This window comes from Phyllostomus discolor, chromosome 4 (assembly GCF_004126475.2).
Source record: "Phyllostomus discolor isolate MPI-MPIP mPhyDis1 chromosome 4, mPhyDis1.pri.v3, whole genome shotgun sequence".
NCBI classification, from domain to species: domain Eukaryota; kingdom Metazoa; phylum Chordata; class Mammalia; order Chiroptera; family Phyllostomidae; genus Phyllostomus; species Phyllostomus discolor.
Window position 1 is genome coordinate 81,359,780 of NC_040906.2, and position 13,058 is coordinate 81,372,837.

Consider the following 13,058-nt stretch of genomic DNA (forward strand, 5'->3'; position numbering starts at 1 on the left):
AACATCCTTGAAAAAGAAATGTAAATGCAAAGACTTTCATCTGATAGGTTCTAAATGAATAACTGTTGTCTTAAAGCTTAAATCAATGACATTATTTGATGTCTCAGAGCATTATATGATTATTATATTTAGAATAAAATCTAATGTATGTCTGAATTCAAGATTTCCTTACCAAGATGAGCATTGTTCTCTTTCTTGAAGGTCAGTACCCCTGAGAAAGTCAGTGCTCTAACTTCTTAGATAAGGTCTCTCTATAATTTGTTGAGCATCTGAGACTCTCTGGGCCATGAATATTCTGAGAAGTTGAAAGTGACCACTCCTGAAATAGTTTTTATAATTCATCTCGACAAATTCCTGCTTTTGAATTATCAGTTGAACTAATATTTTGAAGTGATGGTTACAGTGACTATTTGAAATGGACCAATGTCTCTGCATGGTAGCAGCAGTGGGCTGACAGCTTTGTGGGTGGAGAATGGTACCATGTTTAAGCACATAGGCTCTAGAGCCAGATTTCCTGGGTTTACACCAGGTTTCGCTGTTTATTAGATTGAATTTAACTAACTTCTTTGGACTCAGTTTTCTTATCTGTAAAAGATAATCATGGTACATACTTCATAAATTATAGCGAGACCTAAAGAAGTTAAATTATATAAACTGCTTATCATTACTGTTGTTACTTTTTTTTTTATTGAGGAGCTAAGATCAAAGTTACTTCTCTGTGGGCATATGCTAAACAAAGCTTGGTCAGGCAGGCAGGTGTGAAGGTAGAGAACTCAGGGAAGGTTTGAGCCAACTCTAAACCAGCAGCAGCAGGTCAGCTCTGTGGGACCTTTTTTTGGAAATAGGCCAAACCCAACTGTTGGTCCAGATATTTGACCCTCCGGACCAAAAAGACTGTGGATCTGCTCCAGTGCATAGGGGAAAAAAGTTTTCACACCCCAAGACCTCTTAAGGATCATGTCTGCTAGTAAGAGGTGAGCCCAGGTTTTGGTTCCCTCAAGATTTCAGTTGGTTCTGGACTCTGGGTTAGAGGAAAACCCAGATTCACCCTATTATATTCATCTTCAATCTTCATCCTTCAGTACCTTATGCACTGGGCAAATGTCCTCCAAATATGGCTGTTAAAAATACTCTCCTGATTATTTCAGTTACAATTATCTTAAATAAAATTGGTTGAACATATAACTAACATGGAATAAGGTATCACACTTTGTTAATTTTGATCAATGAACATTGTAAGAACTAGTATGCCTACTAAGGTTTTACTTTATTTATTTGTTTGTTTGTGTGTTTATATTTGTATCCTCACTGGGAAATTTGTTTATTGATCTTAGGGAGAGAGGGATGGAAGGAGGGAGGGAGGAAGGGAGAAAGAAAGAGAGAGAAACATTGATGTGAGAGAGACACCGACCAATTGCCCCTTTAAGGATTAAACCTGCAACCTAGGTATGTGCCCTGACAGGATAGAACATGCAACTTTTTTGGTGTATGGGACAATGCTCTAAAACCAACTGAACCACCTGACCAGTACACCTTTATCATCATCATCATCATCATCATCATCATCATCATCATCATTTTGGAAAGTTTATTCAATGTGGAGGGAAATTTTAGTCTTGAGCAAGATTTGAAGTTCATGCCACTGAATTGCTTAGGCCTAATTATTTCTTAATTAAATAAGCAATAAGCAGCCTCTGACTTGGGAGCCCTTCATCCACACCTCCAGTCAGATCTCATATCACTGCCAAAGTTATTTTTAAAATAAAATTTCTCAAATCTGTTCCTATTACACATTCACTTAAAATCCTTCAGTAACTTGTTCATAACCTACAGAAGAAAGCCCAAATCCCTATCTTCTGTATATGGTTTTTATAATCTGGTCTTGTTTTTCTTCATAGTCTCATATCCCACTTCTCCTTTGTAAAAAAAGAATATTTCAGCTAACACCCAACTCTTTGCTTCGTCCTATGCTCTTTCTCACTTCTATATGGTTGACACATTATATGGGATGTTTCTCATTCTTCCGTTTACCTAGTATTCTTCTACTCATCCATATTACCTTCTCCATGAACCCTTTATGAGCTCCTCTGATCTTGACTAGGAATTTCCTATTTTGATTTCCAACAACCTTTCCATACCTCAATGATAGCTTTTATAATTTGTGCTCAACTTTCCATTTATTCTTTGCTTTTCTACTCTTACTAAAAAGTAAACTGTGATCTACCTCATGAGAACTGAAATCAAAAAGTCTGTTTATGTCTTATTCCAAAGAAAAGCACAGTAACTAACAAATGAGTGGTGCTCAATAAAATGTATTTGAATAGATTAGTTTTATTGGAATGTTTTCTGGTCCTCAAAATTCAACCACCAAAAATTATGATGCTATGTGATAACTTTGGTCTTGTCAATAGAAGCAGAATGTTTTAGATTCCACATAATTCTGAGAGGATTGTGAGGGTGGAAAACATGGCCCAACTATAGGTGTTTTCAACATCACAGAGGAAAATAATGCTCCCTAGCTAGCGTAGCATAGAGGATTTCCATTTAAGATACTTAGGAGATGTGCTAATTGACACTGAATCTTAGCCCAGGGAGGCAGATGACCACATGAGGAGGACTAGCTGTTGCTTGACCAAGGGAAAAGTTTAGATAAGCCAAAGGTTATTTGCTTACCATGCTCACTCTGCTTTTGTTTATCCTTATTTCCCTAAATGCATTCTGTTGGATCATAGGCCTGAAAGATGCTTCAGCAAAGGATTCTGTGGTCATATAAACTTGACCATTGCTGCAAACTCTACCTCCCTCTCATAGTCTACACAGGCACATAAGCATCTTGAAGAATCGGAAAAGTCATCTAATGCCAAAATGCATTTAACTTTGCTCAACTCTAATTTCCCAGGTGATCACAAGACTCTTTTTTTCCCCATAACATTCTTTAACATTTTCTGAGAAGCTTGTCCTATGCAACACACTATAGGAAACATTATTCTATGCCAAAGAAACTTACGTGTGTAGAGTGCACAGGCTTACAATTTCTCCATATCTGATGGTGTGCCTCTTTCTTTCATGTCTCTGTCAACTCTTCCAAATATACCACATAGGATTTTAGTGTGGAAAGGCCTCATCTTGCCTATGTTTATATTACAAGTGAAAGCACAGAGCCCCAGACACCTTTATTGGCTTGCTTAATCCTACCAAGCCTGGCACAGGAAGGAGCAAGGCTGCTTGACCACTGGTCTCACTATGTTCTACTCTGTCACGGATACAGGATCTCCCTCCCGCAACTCTGGGAATCCATGTCCAGGAACTACCTCAGCACCCTGTGCACTTCAGCTCTACATCAACTTACATTCGATTAACTTTAACTAAGTTTGAGTCTGCTTTGTTTGCTGTTTTGTTTCTTAAACTCTGAAGTGATCATTTTCCCCAAACAAGTATGTTATCAAAAGAAGTAAGCTTCAACTGTTTACTGTAAGCATTCTGATAGAAACATCTAAAGAGTTCCTAAACATGACTTAACAATTTACATTAGAAAGTTTAAAAATCATTAAAGGATAGAAAAATAACAATTACAAATAAACAATATACTTATGGAAAGCTATTTTATTCATTAGTATTTTAAAAAAGGCAAAATGCAACAAAATGAGGTAGACTCTTTCCATAAAACTTGTGAAAAGACATTTTTATTTAGTTACTCACACTTGTCAAGTCAAGGGGAAATGAAAACTTTCACATTTCTCCTAGGACTTATGCAGCTTGAACAAAATTTTTGTATGGAACTTTGGAAACTGCCTGAAACCTTAGAACTCTGCCTGACAAGTTTTTAACCTATTCTCTTGATGCATAAAACTTGCATTTGATGTTCTATCCAATGCAATATGGACAAATAGTATTACAAAGATAAGCATTAGGGTAAATTAGAAAACAGCTTAAAAAAACCCAGACATATTAGTTAAATAAACTATTATATGCTAATGTCATCATATATAGCCATTGAAATTATATCCATAAGATTGATGTTAATAATACATTATTGATTGAAAAAAAGTAGGGTTTAAATGTATGTACCTATGACCCCAATTTTTGGTAAATATATATATATATGTGTGTGTGTATATATATACATATATATATATATATCACCTATGAATGAAAATCTCATCTCCCCTGTATTTCTAGTTCCTAAAGCTGTACTTAGCTTATAGGAAATGTTTCAATAATATTAAGTGAGTAAGTATAAAAATCTGAAAATACATATAGAAAATAACACTGATTAGTGGTATTGCAGTTCATATATTTCTCTTTTAGTTTATATTTCTTTTATATAATAAACCTATGTAAATTTTATAATAAAAATATTTTAATAATGAATTCCCAGCTGCCTAATTGATATCATTTCTTAACAAAGCAATAATCATTGTTTAACCCACTTCACCTGAGGTGATTCTAATAATGTTTAAATGAACATGCTCAGATCTAAATCCTTGTTTCCTCAGGACTGTTGTGGAAGCCAGGCCTTCACTGCCAGCCATGCCTGTTTATAGAACTCTCATTTGTAAGTGGCTTAGACTCTATGTTTACAATTTTCTGAATGCCTGGAGAATAACCGTCTACCCACAAGCCCCATCGTGCTCAGCTTGGCAAGGCTCTTTTGTCACGTATTGTATTTTCTAGGAGCACGTTCTGTATAGAAAAATGGCCCCCAAGGAGTTACTGAAGTGTGTGTGCAGGCACTTAGAATTGACATATTGTGGAATGATCAGGAATTTATTTGGATAAATAGCCTGTTATATAGTCAGGGACTTCCCATAATTCTGAAGTCAATGAGGCCCTTGGTGATTTTATTTCCCTCACTTTCAAGATAATGGGATTCACACAGACTGTGGATTTATTCATTAAATGCTGAGTGTAAGAACTTGTCATCACCATCTTATTTTGGGACAATGGAGCATGGCTCTTCTTGGTAAATAATATGAACACAAAATAAACACTGCAAGCTATCTTAGTTCCAGTCTTCCCTGTGAACAATGGCAAGTTCAGCTGTTGCTATATTGAATTAAGCTCCTGCTCATAAGCAGGGAAATGGCTGGGGCTGCAGCCTGACACTGTGGGATACTGTAAGGTCAGAGGCTTACACTTGCCAACATTTGCCCAAACTTCTCTACTATGTGCTCCAGGAAAAGAAGCTCAAAATTTCCTCAGTGTATGAGCTCTGCACCTAGAGAATTTTGGTTTTAGTAACTGATAACTTAAAAAAAAATCCTGATTAATTCACTTAATTTTTGAACCCCATTTACTTTCCCCATCTGTAAAATGGGAAACTGTCAGTAGGTATCTCATAGAGTTGTTATGAGGAATAAATGCAATAATGTCAAAACATGCTTAAAATTGACTAAGAAAATAATTTTTTTAAAAAGTGACTAGCATATACTAAGTGCTCAACAATGTGAATTTCTTTAAGTCACAATTATTGTCATGATTATCACTCCAGAGAAGGAGATTTAATTTAATTGTCTTGACCATGTGTAAGCTAACCTTTCCAGCCTGAGTTTAGTGCTATAGGAAAGAAAGAAAGAAACCTAAGGAAAGAAGTAAATGTAGAAAGAGGAAGTAAGGGGAGGGAAATGAGAAGAAGAGGACAGAAAGAAAAATAAAAATATTAAGGTCATTGAAGTTTTCTCAGGTCCTTGTGTAGTCAATAGCTAACTTAAATAAAGCAAAGGGCAGACTTTGGTGGGATGGTACCATCCAGCTGAACATTAGCCAGATGTCCACATCAAGTCATCCTAAAGTAAGTGGGATATATCCTTACAGTGATGCATTCCTCTTCATCTGTGCAAGATAACTTACCATGTAACCACTATTCCCATAGATCTACGTGATATTCTTCCATCTTCTTTGTTGGTGGTGGGTGATGATGATGGTGGTGGTGGTGGTGATTGCATCAGTAGCTCTTGTTACTTAGTTTCTATGATGAGCCATAGACCACATTTCATTGGCGAAGACATTAAATCTCAGGTGGTGGAGCCAGAAATCTGACAGTCTCTGGAGCTATTACACAATGGATATACATCTATGCCCATATGTTTTCAATCTTTGGATCTTTCTGCAATACTGTGTCTCCATTTTCTTCCCTCCAAAATTAAAAAAAAAAAAAAAGTTGGCTTTAGGGTACTCAAGAGTCAGCCGATGGTTCTACTGTCAAGTGGATGTGAAAGGGGGCAATGAGAGTCAGATTACTTTGATCTTAGAAAGTAAACAGTTTCCTTACCTAGCACTGGACACATTTGTGTCCACTTATGCAGGGCACAAATACTAAATTTTCCTGCTGCTTTAAATGTCCAAATGCCAGGAATTCAGTGGGAATCCTTATAAGAAAGAAGCTTCCTACTGCCTCTATCAGGGCAATTCACCAGAGATTTACTTACCCAAAACTAATTTGTCTAAAACAAATGCATTTAAAAGTCAGTTTGCCTAACAATATTTTGTTTGTAATAAATTTTGGTAAACAACATTGATCACTTTCAGCACATTTCTTATGTGATATGAAGTATGGAATCTATTTTTATATTCTTGTCTATTTAAGTGCTTTCTCTATTTTTCTTATTAATCAAGGACCTTACAAAAAGGTGGAGAAGTACTAATCATGATTATTTGCTTAAATCTTGATGATGTATCCAGTGAAAAAAACTTATCCTAAAGGGAGAGAAGAGGAAATGTTGCTCTATCTAGGGACAAAGAACTAGACATTGGAGGAAAGAACAGGTTGTTTTTCTATTTTAAAATTCAAATTATAAATCATTACTTAGTCATTGCTAAATGCAATTATTTCTAAAGGTCAATCAATTAAACAAATATTTATTAATTATATACTCACTATGTAATAGTGCTATAATTGGTTATGTATAAAACTTGATAGCTCTTTTATTTGTTTTTCATCTTTATATCCAGAATCCAGAAAAGTGCCTGATTTATATACATGATCAATTATTAATTGATGGATAAATTAGTAAGTAAAACAACAAATGGATAAATGACCTGGTAAATTTATACCCCAGTTGTGGAGCAAAACAAATGAAGAGAAGCAGCAGAGGAACTGTAATTTAGTATTGAATTATGCATAGTGTGGTAGATTGAGTTAATACTTGGGTTACAGTTCTATGAGGTTTCTGAGTTGGTCAGTAATTATACATGTTACTAAAACAAGAGAAGCCTAAAAGATTTTTTCAAGTGGTAACATAGTTTTATTTAATTCCTATTTTTATAGATAGAGAAACTGAAGTAAAAATAAAGACCAATATCACCAGTTGAGAGTAAAGAAATCAGGATTGGAGGCAGAATAGTCTCAGCCTAATGCCTTTGCTTTGCCCTGTGCACCTCTTTAAGGAGACCAAGTGAGGCCTTGTTATATAGAAAGATCCTACATATTTGGTATATATACTTACATTCCTTTTGCAAATTAACTCTCCTGGAGAGGGAAATTTTTTCACCAAAAGTCAAACTTTCAATCTGTGGCTGACAATGATAGTTGCTCTTCAATACCTCTTACCACTTTCTGTTTTACTAAAAGTAAGTTTGCTCCTTATTTTCTCCCAGGTACAGCATTGTCAGCCCAGCCACTCTGTATGGGCATAAAGAGGGAAGTGCCTCTAGCACTCAGAGGGGTTGTGGTGCTGCAGAGCAAACCTGGAGCCTAGTTAAGTGGAGATCCCATTACAGCAAGGAGAGGAGGGAGGCATGAGCCTTGGGGCTTCCTCTTTGCCATCCCCTCACTTCTTTGGACTTCTATGCAACTACATGGTTTATTTTCTTCACTGACTTTAATTAGAGACAGTGAAAGGATCAAGGATCATATAGTACAGTACTTGGGCATATAGTAGGCAAAGACTTTTTAGTCTTTCTATTATCAGGTCAGCGTAACATGGCAATAGACTTGGATGCCCTGACTTTCTTCTTTGTGCCTGTGCAGTCCTTTCTTTGTGATGTTTTATATCAGTTGTTTTTTCCCCCAAAGTGTAGAAGTCTTTTATTATTATTGTTATCATTATTAGTTAAATTGAACCTACATAAGAGCTAAATATTCTCTTCTTTTTATGATAAGCATAGTTCTATGAGTTGGTATTAAACCAGACTGTTTGTTTTTCACTGTCCTTTTCTTTTTGGTCTATTTCTCTCAGATAGTTTTATGATAGATTATTTTTGCATATGTCTACTTGTTTTTAAATTCTATGAGACTATACTCTTGTTTATTTAATCTTTCAATACCTCAATTTTTAAACTAGAAAAAGATAAAAGCATACAATATTATGGGTTGATTTAACACATAAACGAAGATGCAAAAACCTTTACAAATCTCAGATACTTATTTTTAAGTATGTATGTATTTAAATTATATCATAGTCAAGTAGGGTTTGCACTAGAAACTAAAGGATGTTTTGACACAATATGCAATAATTTGCCATATTTATGGTCTTTTGAAAAATAAAGTTCTATAATTATTTTCATAAATACACTGGAAAACATTCCTAGTTAGATAGGGATAGGAGACTTCCATAACCTAATAAAGATTATCTACCAGAAAGGCAGATTTACTATATGGTGTTTATGTGCATTGTCTTCATGTTTATGAATAGGATTAGGTATCAAAGGTGGCACCACTATGTTCCATATAATACTTTTGGAACTGGAAAAAATAAGACAAGAAAAATAAACAGGAGGTATGAAAGAATAGGAAGAAAAAGAATACTAATTATTTCCAGATTACCTGCATAGCAAACTAAGGAGGTAAAAATCTGGCTGTCTCATGACACTTACTTTCTCTCATCTTTTGGAGGTACTTATGATAGCCAAGCAGACCTGGTTAGTTCAATGGAAAGATAGGCTGACCTAGTTGCTGTATTTCACAGATTCCTCCTTTGTAAAAACAATAGTGTTTCTATCAGAACTTCCCTTTAAATACAGTGACATAACTCTTTCCTGTGCCCTGTCCTAGAAATGTGTAGAGTATTATAGGAGCCAGGTACCTTTCCTTTGGAACAGTGGCCTGACACAGGTACTCCAGCTTTGTACAGCCTAAGCTATAGAATAATAGCTTAGAATTCACAGAACTGTGTGTGTTCTACTATTTTTCTACTTGTAACATTCTTCCCTGAATTATGTCATTACCACTGGATGTTAATATTCTATGTTTACAATTCTTTAACATAACACAAAATCAAAGTCATAGACAAATCATTGTAACTATTAAGATAGTTTGGCAAGTTGTTGGACATAAGATCACTTTACAAAATCAAAATCATTAACCAGGTTGAGCAGGAAGATGGCGGCGAGGAAGGAGGGAGCAGATTACATTTCCTCCTACACATGGGAGAAAAACTTAGCCGATCTACAGAGGAAGAGAGCAAACAGCCAATAGTACCCCAGCATATATGAAGATAGGAGACCAAAAATAGTAGTGGATACTGAGAAATCAGACAGTAAAGAGAGTGCTTCAGGACAATAAGGTCCCAGGGACCAGCTCAGGGACCAGGGAGGCTGCAGCCCCAGGCATGGTGCCCTCTAGGTCTGCCACAGGGCCCTTGGTACAGAGCTGGGTCAACTACTCTCTCCCCAGCCAAACAAGGTTTGAGCAGCACCGGGAGAGACCTAGTTGCTTGAAGTCACAGAGAGGGGAATAAGGACTAAGTGGCAAACACACAGGGGCTGTGAGCACCCACGGAGTCTGTGGATGCTGGCTGGGGAAAGTTGAAAGTTCATCGAGATGGGCCCTGACACCAATAGTCCCTGGTCTGGCTGGAGAATTGGTGCAAGAAACTAGGCCACTGTGCAGAATGGCAGGCTTGAGTAGGAGGAATTTCTCAAAAAGAAAAAGTGAAAAAAGAGACACTGTTTGGGGAATTCTCCTACAGCAGTTGCTCCAGCCACCTCCCCACCCAAGCTGGCAGTGCTCTCAAGGTGGTGCGGAAGGCCCTGTGTGCACTACCATAGCCCTGGGAAGGGTGCACATCCAAACCTGTGGGAGTGGAGGTGGCCTAGATGAGCATGCACACCCTCAACCTGGAGAGAGTACACTCTGTGAAAGGCCTGGATCCCACACCCAAAGCCCCAGGGAAAGGTGCCAGGCTAACTCTGGGGAAAGTGCACAGAAGCTAACTGAGAGTGGATCAGGAAGGGAGAAAAGCAAAACAAATTGCCCCTCAGCCTGCTGCAGCCAGCAAGAGCAGCAAAACTGGTTTGGCCGGTTTTGAAACCTGCAAGAGGCCTTTTTTTTTAAGTAATTCTTTATTTTTTAATTTTAATTTTTTATCTCAATTCCTTTTTCCTTCTTCTTTTATTCTTTTTTCCTTTCTTTCCAATTTTATATCTTCTGCCTTTCACCTCCTCCTCCTCCTTCTTCTTCTAATACCCAAAAGTGAGACAATAAAACCTGGAAATGTGAAAAGACCAGAGTTGGACCCAAACAGAGGGCATCCCAACAGCTGAGATAGTGAGACAAATTTCACTTTGCTATTACAGAGGACCTGTAAGTTATTGCATATTTGTATTATAATTTTTCATTATTCCTAAATCTTTTATTTTAATACTATTTTTGTATTCCTCTTCTTTCTGTTCAGTCATCTTTGCTTGTCTGGTTAAATTGTATCATTTCACAGATCTCCCCTGTTCTCTCTTTCATAGTGTATTGCTAATTTACTGTCCTTCACTTCACTTGTGTTTCAACAGCACACTATTCAAGGTCTTATACTCCCTATTCTTGTTATCCAGATCACATAGACTCTGTCATATGATTGTTGCTCTAATATTAGTGTAAATAATAGCTATTCCATGCAATTGTAAATACTTCACAACACCCCTCCCAGATCTTACCAAAATTCACAGTTTCTTGAACACTATTACTGTAGTGGTTCACTCTATCCTCTCACACACTACACCTATTTACTATCCTTTACTCTCACCTTACCTCAAAATCTGACTCCCACAACCTCACTGCTTTCTAGATCCAACTCACAATCCTTCCTTCCCAAACAAGAGTCTTATCTTCTTTCCATCCTGTCCAAAAAAGGGTGAAATATCATGGTTAACACTATACATAGTCAAAGGATCTCCTATCTCTTCTCTACTTGCTGCTACTGTAAATATCATAGAATACTGTCTTGCTGTCTTAAACCATTTTGTCTTCCCCCTCCAACAGATCACAAAAAAAGTAGGTGGAAGCAGTAAACACCAGAATACACACTGGATGAGAAAACCCCACAACAAAGGAACCACTAACAGATAACAACAGAAGAAGGTGAAGGAGGAGAGTGGAAACCACACAAATGTTAATCCAGGACCAATCTGGAAATACAACTAAACAGTGGAGACACTACCCAATACAAACAACTGTACAAGAGTAAGAGAGAATCCTCAAAACCTTACACACACGGAAGAACCAGCTTCAACACAAACTGCCCTCACCAGCAAAACAAAATACAAGAGGGGGTGGACAGAGCGACCCTCATTTAACCAACTGGTGGGAAGGACCTACCAAACAAAGACCCAAAAACAATAAAAACTCAAAAACAAACACAGAGCCAACTTAAATGACAGCCCAAGAAAAGCTCAAGCGAGCTCAAGAGATCAAGGAGACTGCACTACTCAATTTCACAGGTATTCTACCACAGAAGTTCACACCATAAACCCAGGGAACCAGAACAGACCAATTAAAGAAGCTGAGGCTAACAAGAAGAGTCTCACAAACAATGGAAAGACAAAGAAACAATCCCCAAATAAAAGGAAAGGAGGAAGCCTCAGAAAGAATGCTAAATGAAATAGAGGCAACTTAACTATCAGATATAGAGTTCAAAGCAATGATTATCAGGAAGTTCAATGAGCTCACAATGAGCTACCAGAAACTACAGGGAAGCTACAATGAACTCACTGCAAAGTATATCAACATGAAAAACGAAATAGAAATTATCAACAAGGGCCAAGAGGAAATGAAGAATACAATTTCTGAACTGAAGAACACAGTAAAAGAAATCAAAAGCAGAATCGATGAAGCAGAAAATTGGATCAGCAAATTGGAGGACAAAGTAGAAAAAAACACCCAGAAAGAGCAAGAAAAGGAAAAGAGGCTCAGAAAGAATGAAGAGGGATTAAGAAAAATGCAGGACAATATGTAACATAATAATATCCGTATAATAGAGATACTAGAGGAGATGAAGAAGAGCAAGGGATAGACAACCTATTTGAAAAAGTAATGATGGAAAACTTCCCTAATTTCATGAGAGAAAAAGTTACATAAATCCAGGAAACACAGAGAGTCCTAATCAAGAGGAACCCAAAGAGGCCCCACTTCAAGACATCATATTTAAAATGAAAAAAATTCCAAGACAATGAGAATCTTAAAGGCAGCAAGGAAGAAACAAGAAATAACACACCAGGGAGCCCCAATAAGGTTAGCAGCTGAATCCTCAATGGAAATGCTCCAAGCCAGAAGGGAATGCCAAGAAACATTCCAAGTAATGAGAACCAGAGGCCTACAACCAAGGCTACTTTACCCAACAAGGCTCTCAATCAAGATAGAAGGTCAAATAAGAAGTTTTCCAGACAAAAGAAGTCTAAAAAGACTACACCTCCACCAAACCAGCTCTGCAAGAGATGCTAAAGGGACTGCTTTAAGGAAAAAAAGGAAAAGAGAGGGGGGGGAACACAGGTACAAAAATGGCAAAGAATAAGTACCTGTCAATTATAACCTTAAACATAAATGGATTAATTATTTCAATCAAAAGACATAGAATAGCTGAATGGATAAGAAAGCGTGACCCACATATATGCAGCCTACAATGGATGTACCTGAGGACAAAACACCTACACAGACCAAAAGTGAATAGCTGGAAACAATTTTTCCAAGCGAATGGACAGAGAAAAAAGCTGAGATAGCAATACTCATATCAAACAAGATAGATGTCAAAAAAAGGACCATAAAGAGATACACAGAAGGTCGCTTCATAATACTCAAGGGAAGAATCCACTAAGAAGACATAAACATTGTTAATATATATGCACCCAACATA

At 37.0% G+C, this 13,058-nt stretch overlaps 1 long non-coding RNA gene across 1 annotated transcript; it reads left to right on the forward strand.

Annotated features, from left to right (window-relative positions):
- The first annotated feature begins 994 nt into the window (after positions 1–994).
- Positions 995–9,701, forward strand: LOC118499877. Its single transcript, XR_004902421.1, has 3 exons — positions 995–1,007; positions 8,993–8,998; positions 9,307–9,701. It is a non-coding gene; the product is annotated as an uncharacterized LOC118499877 (long non-coding RNA).
- Positions 9,702–13,058: the final 3,357 nt, after the last annotated feature.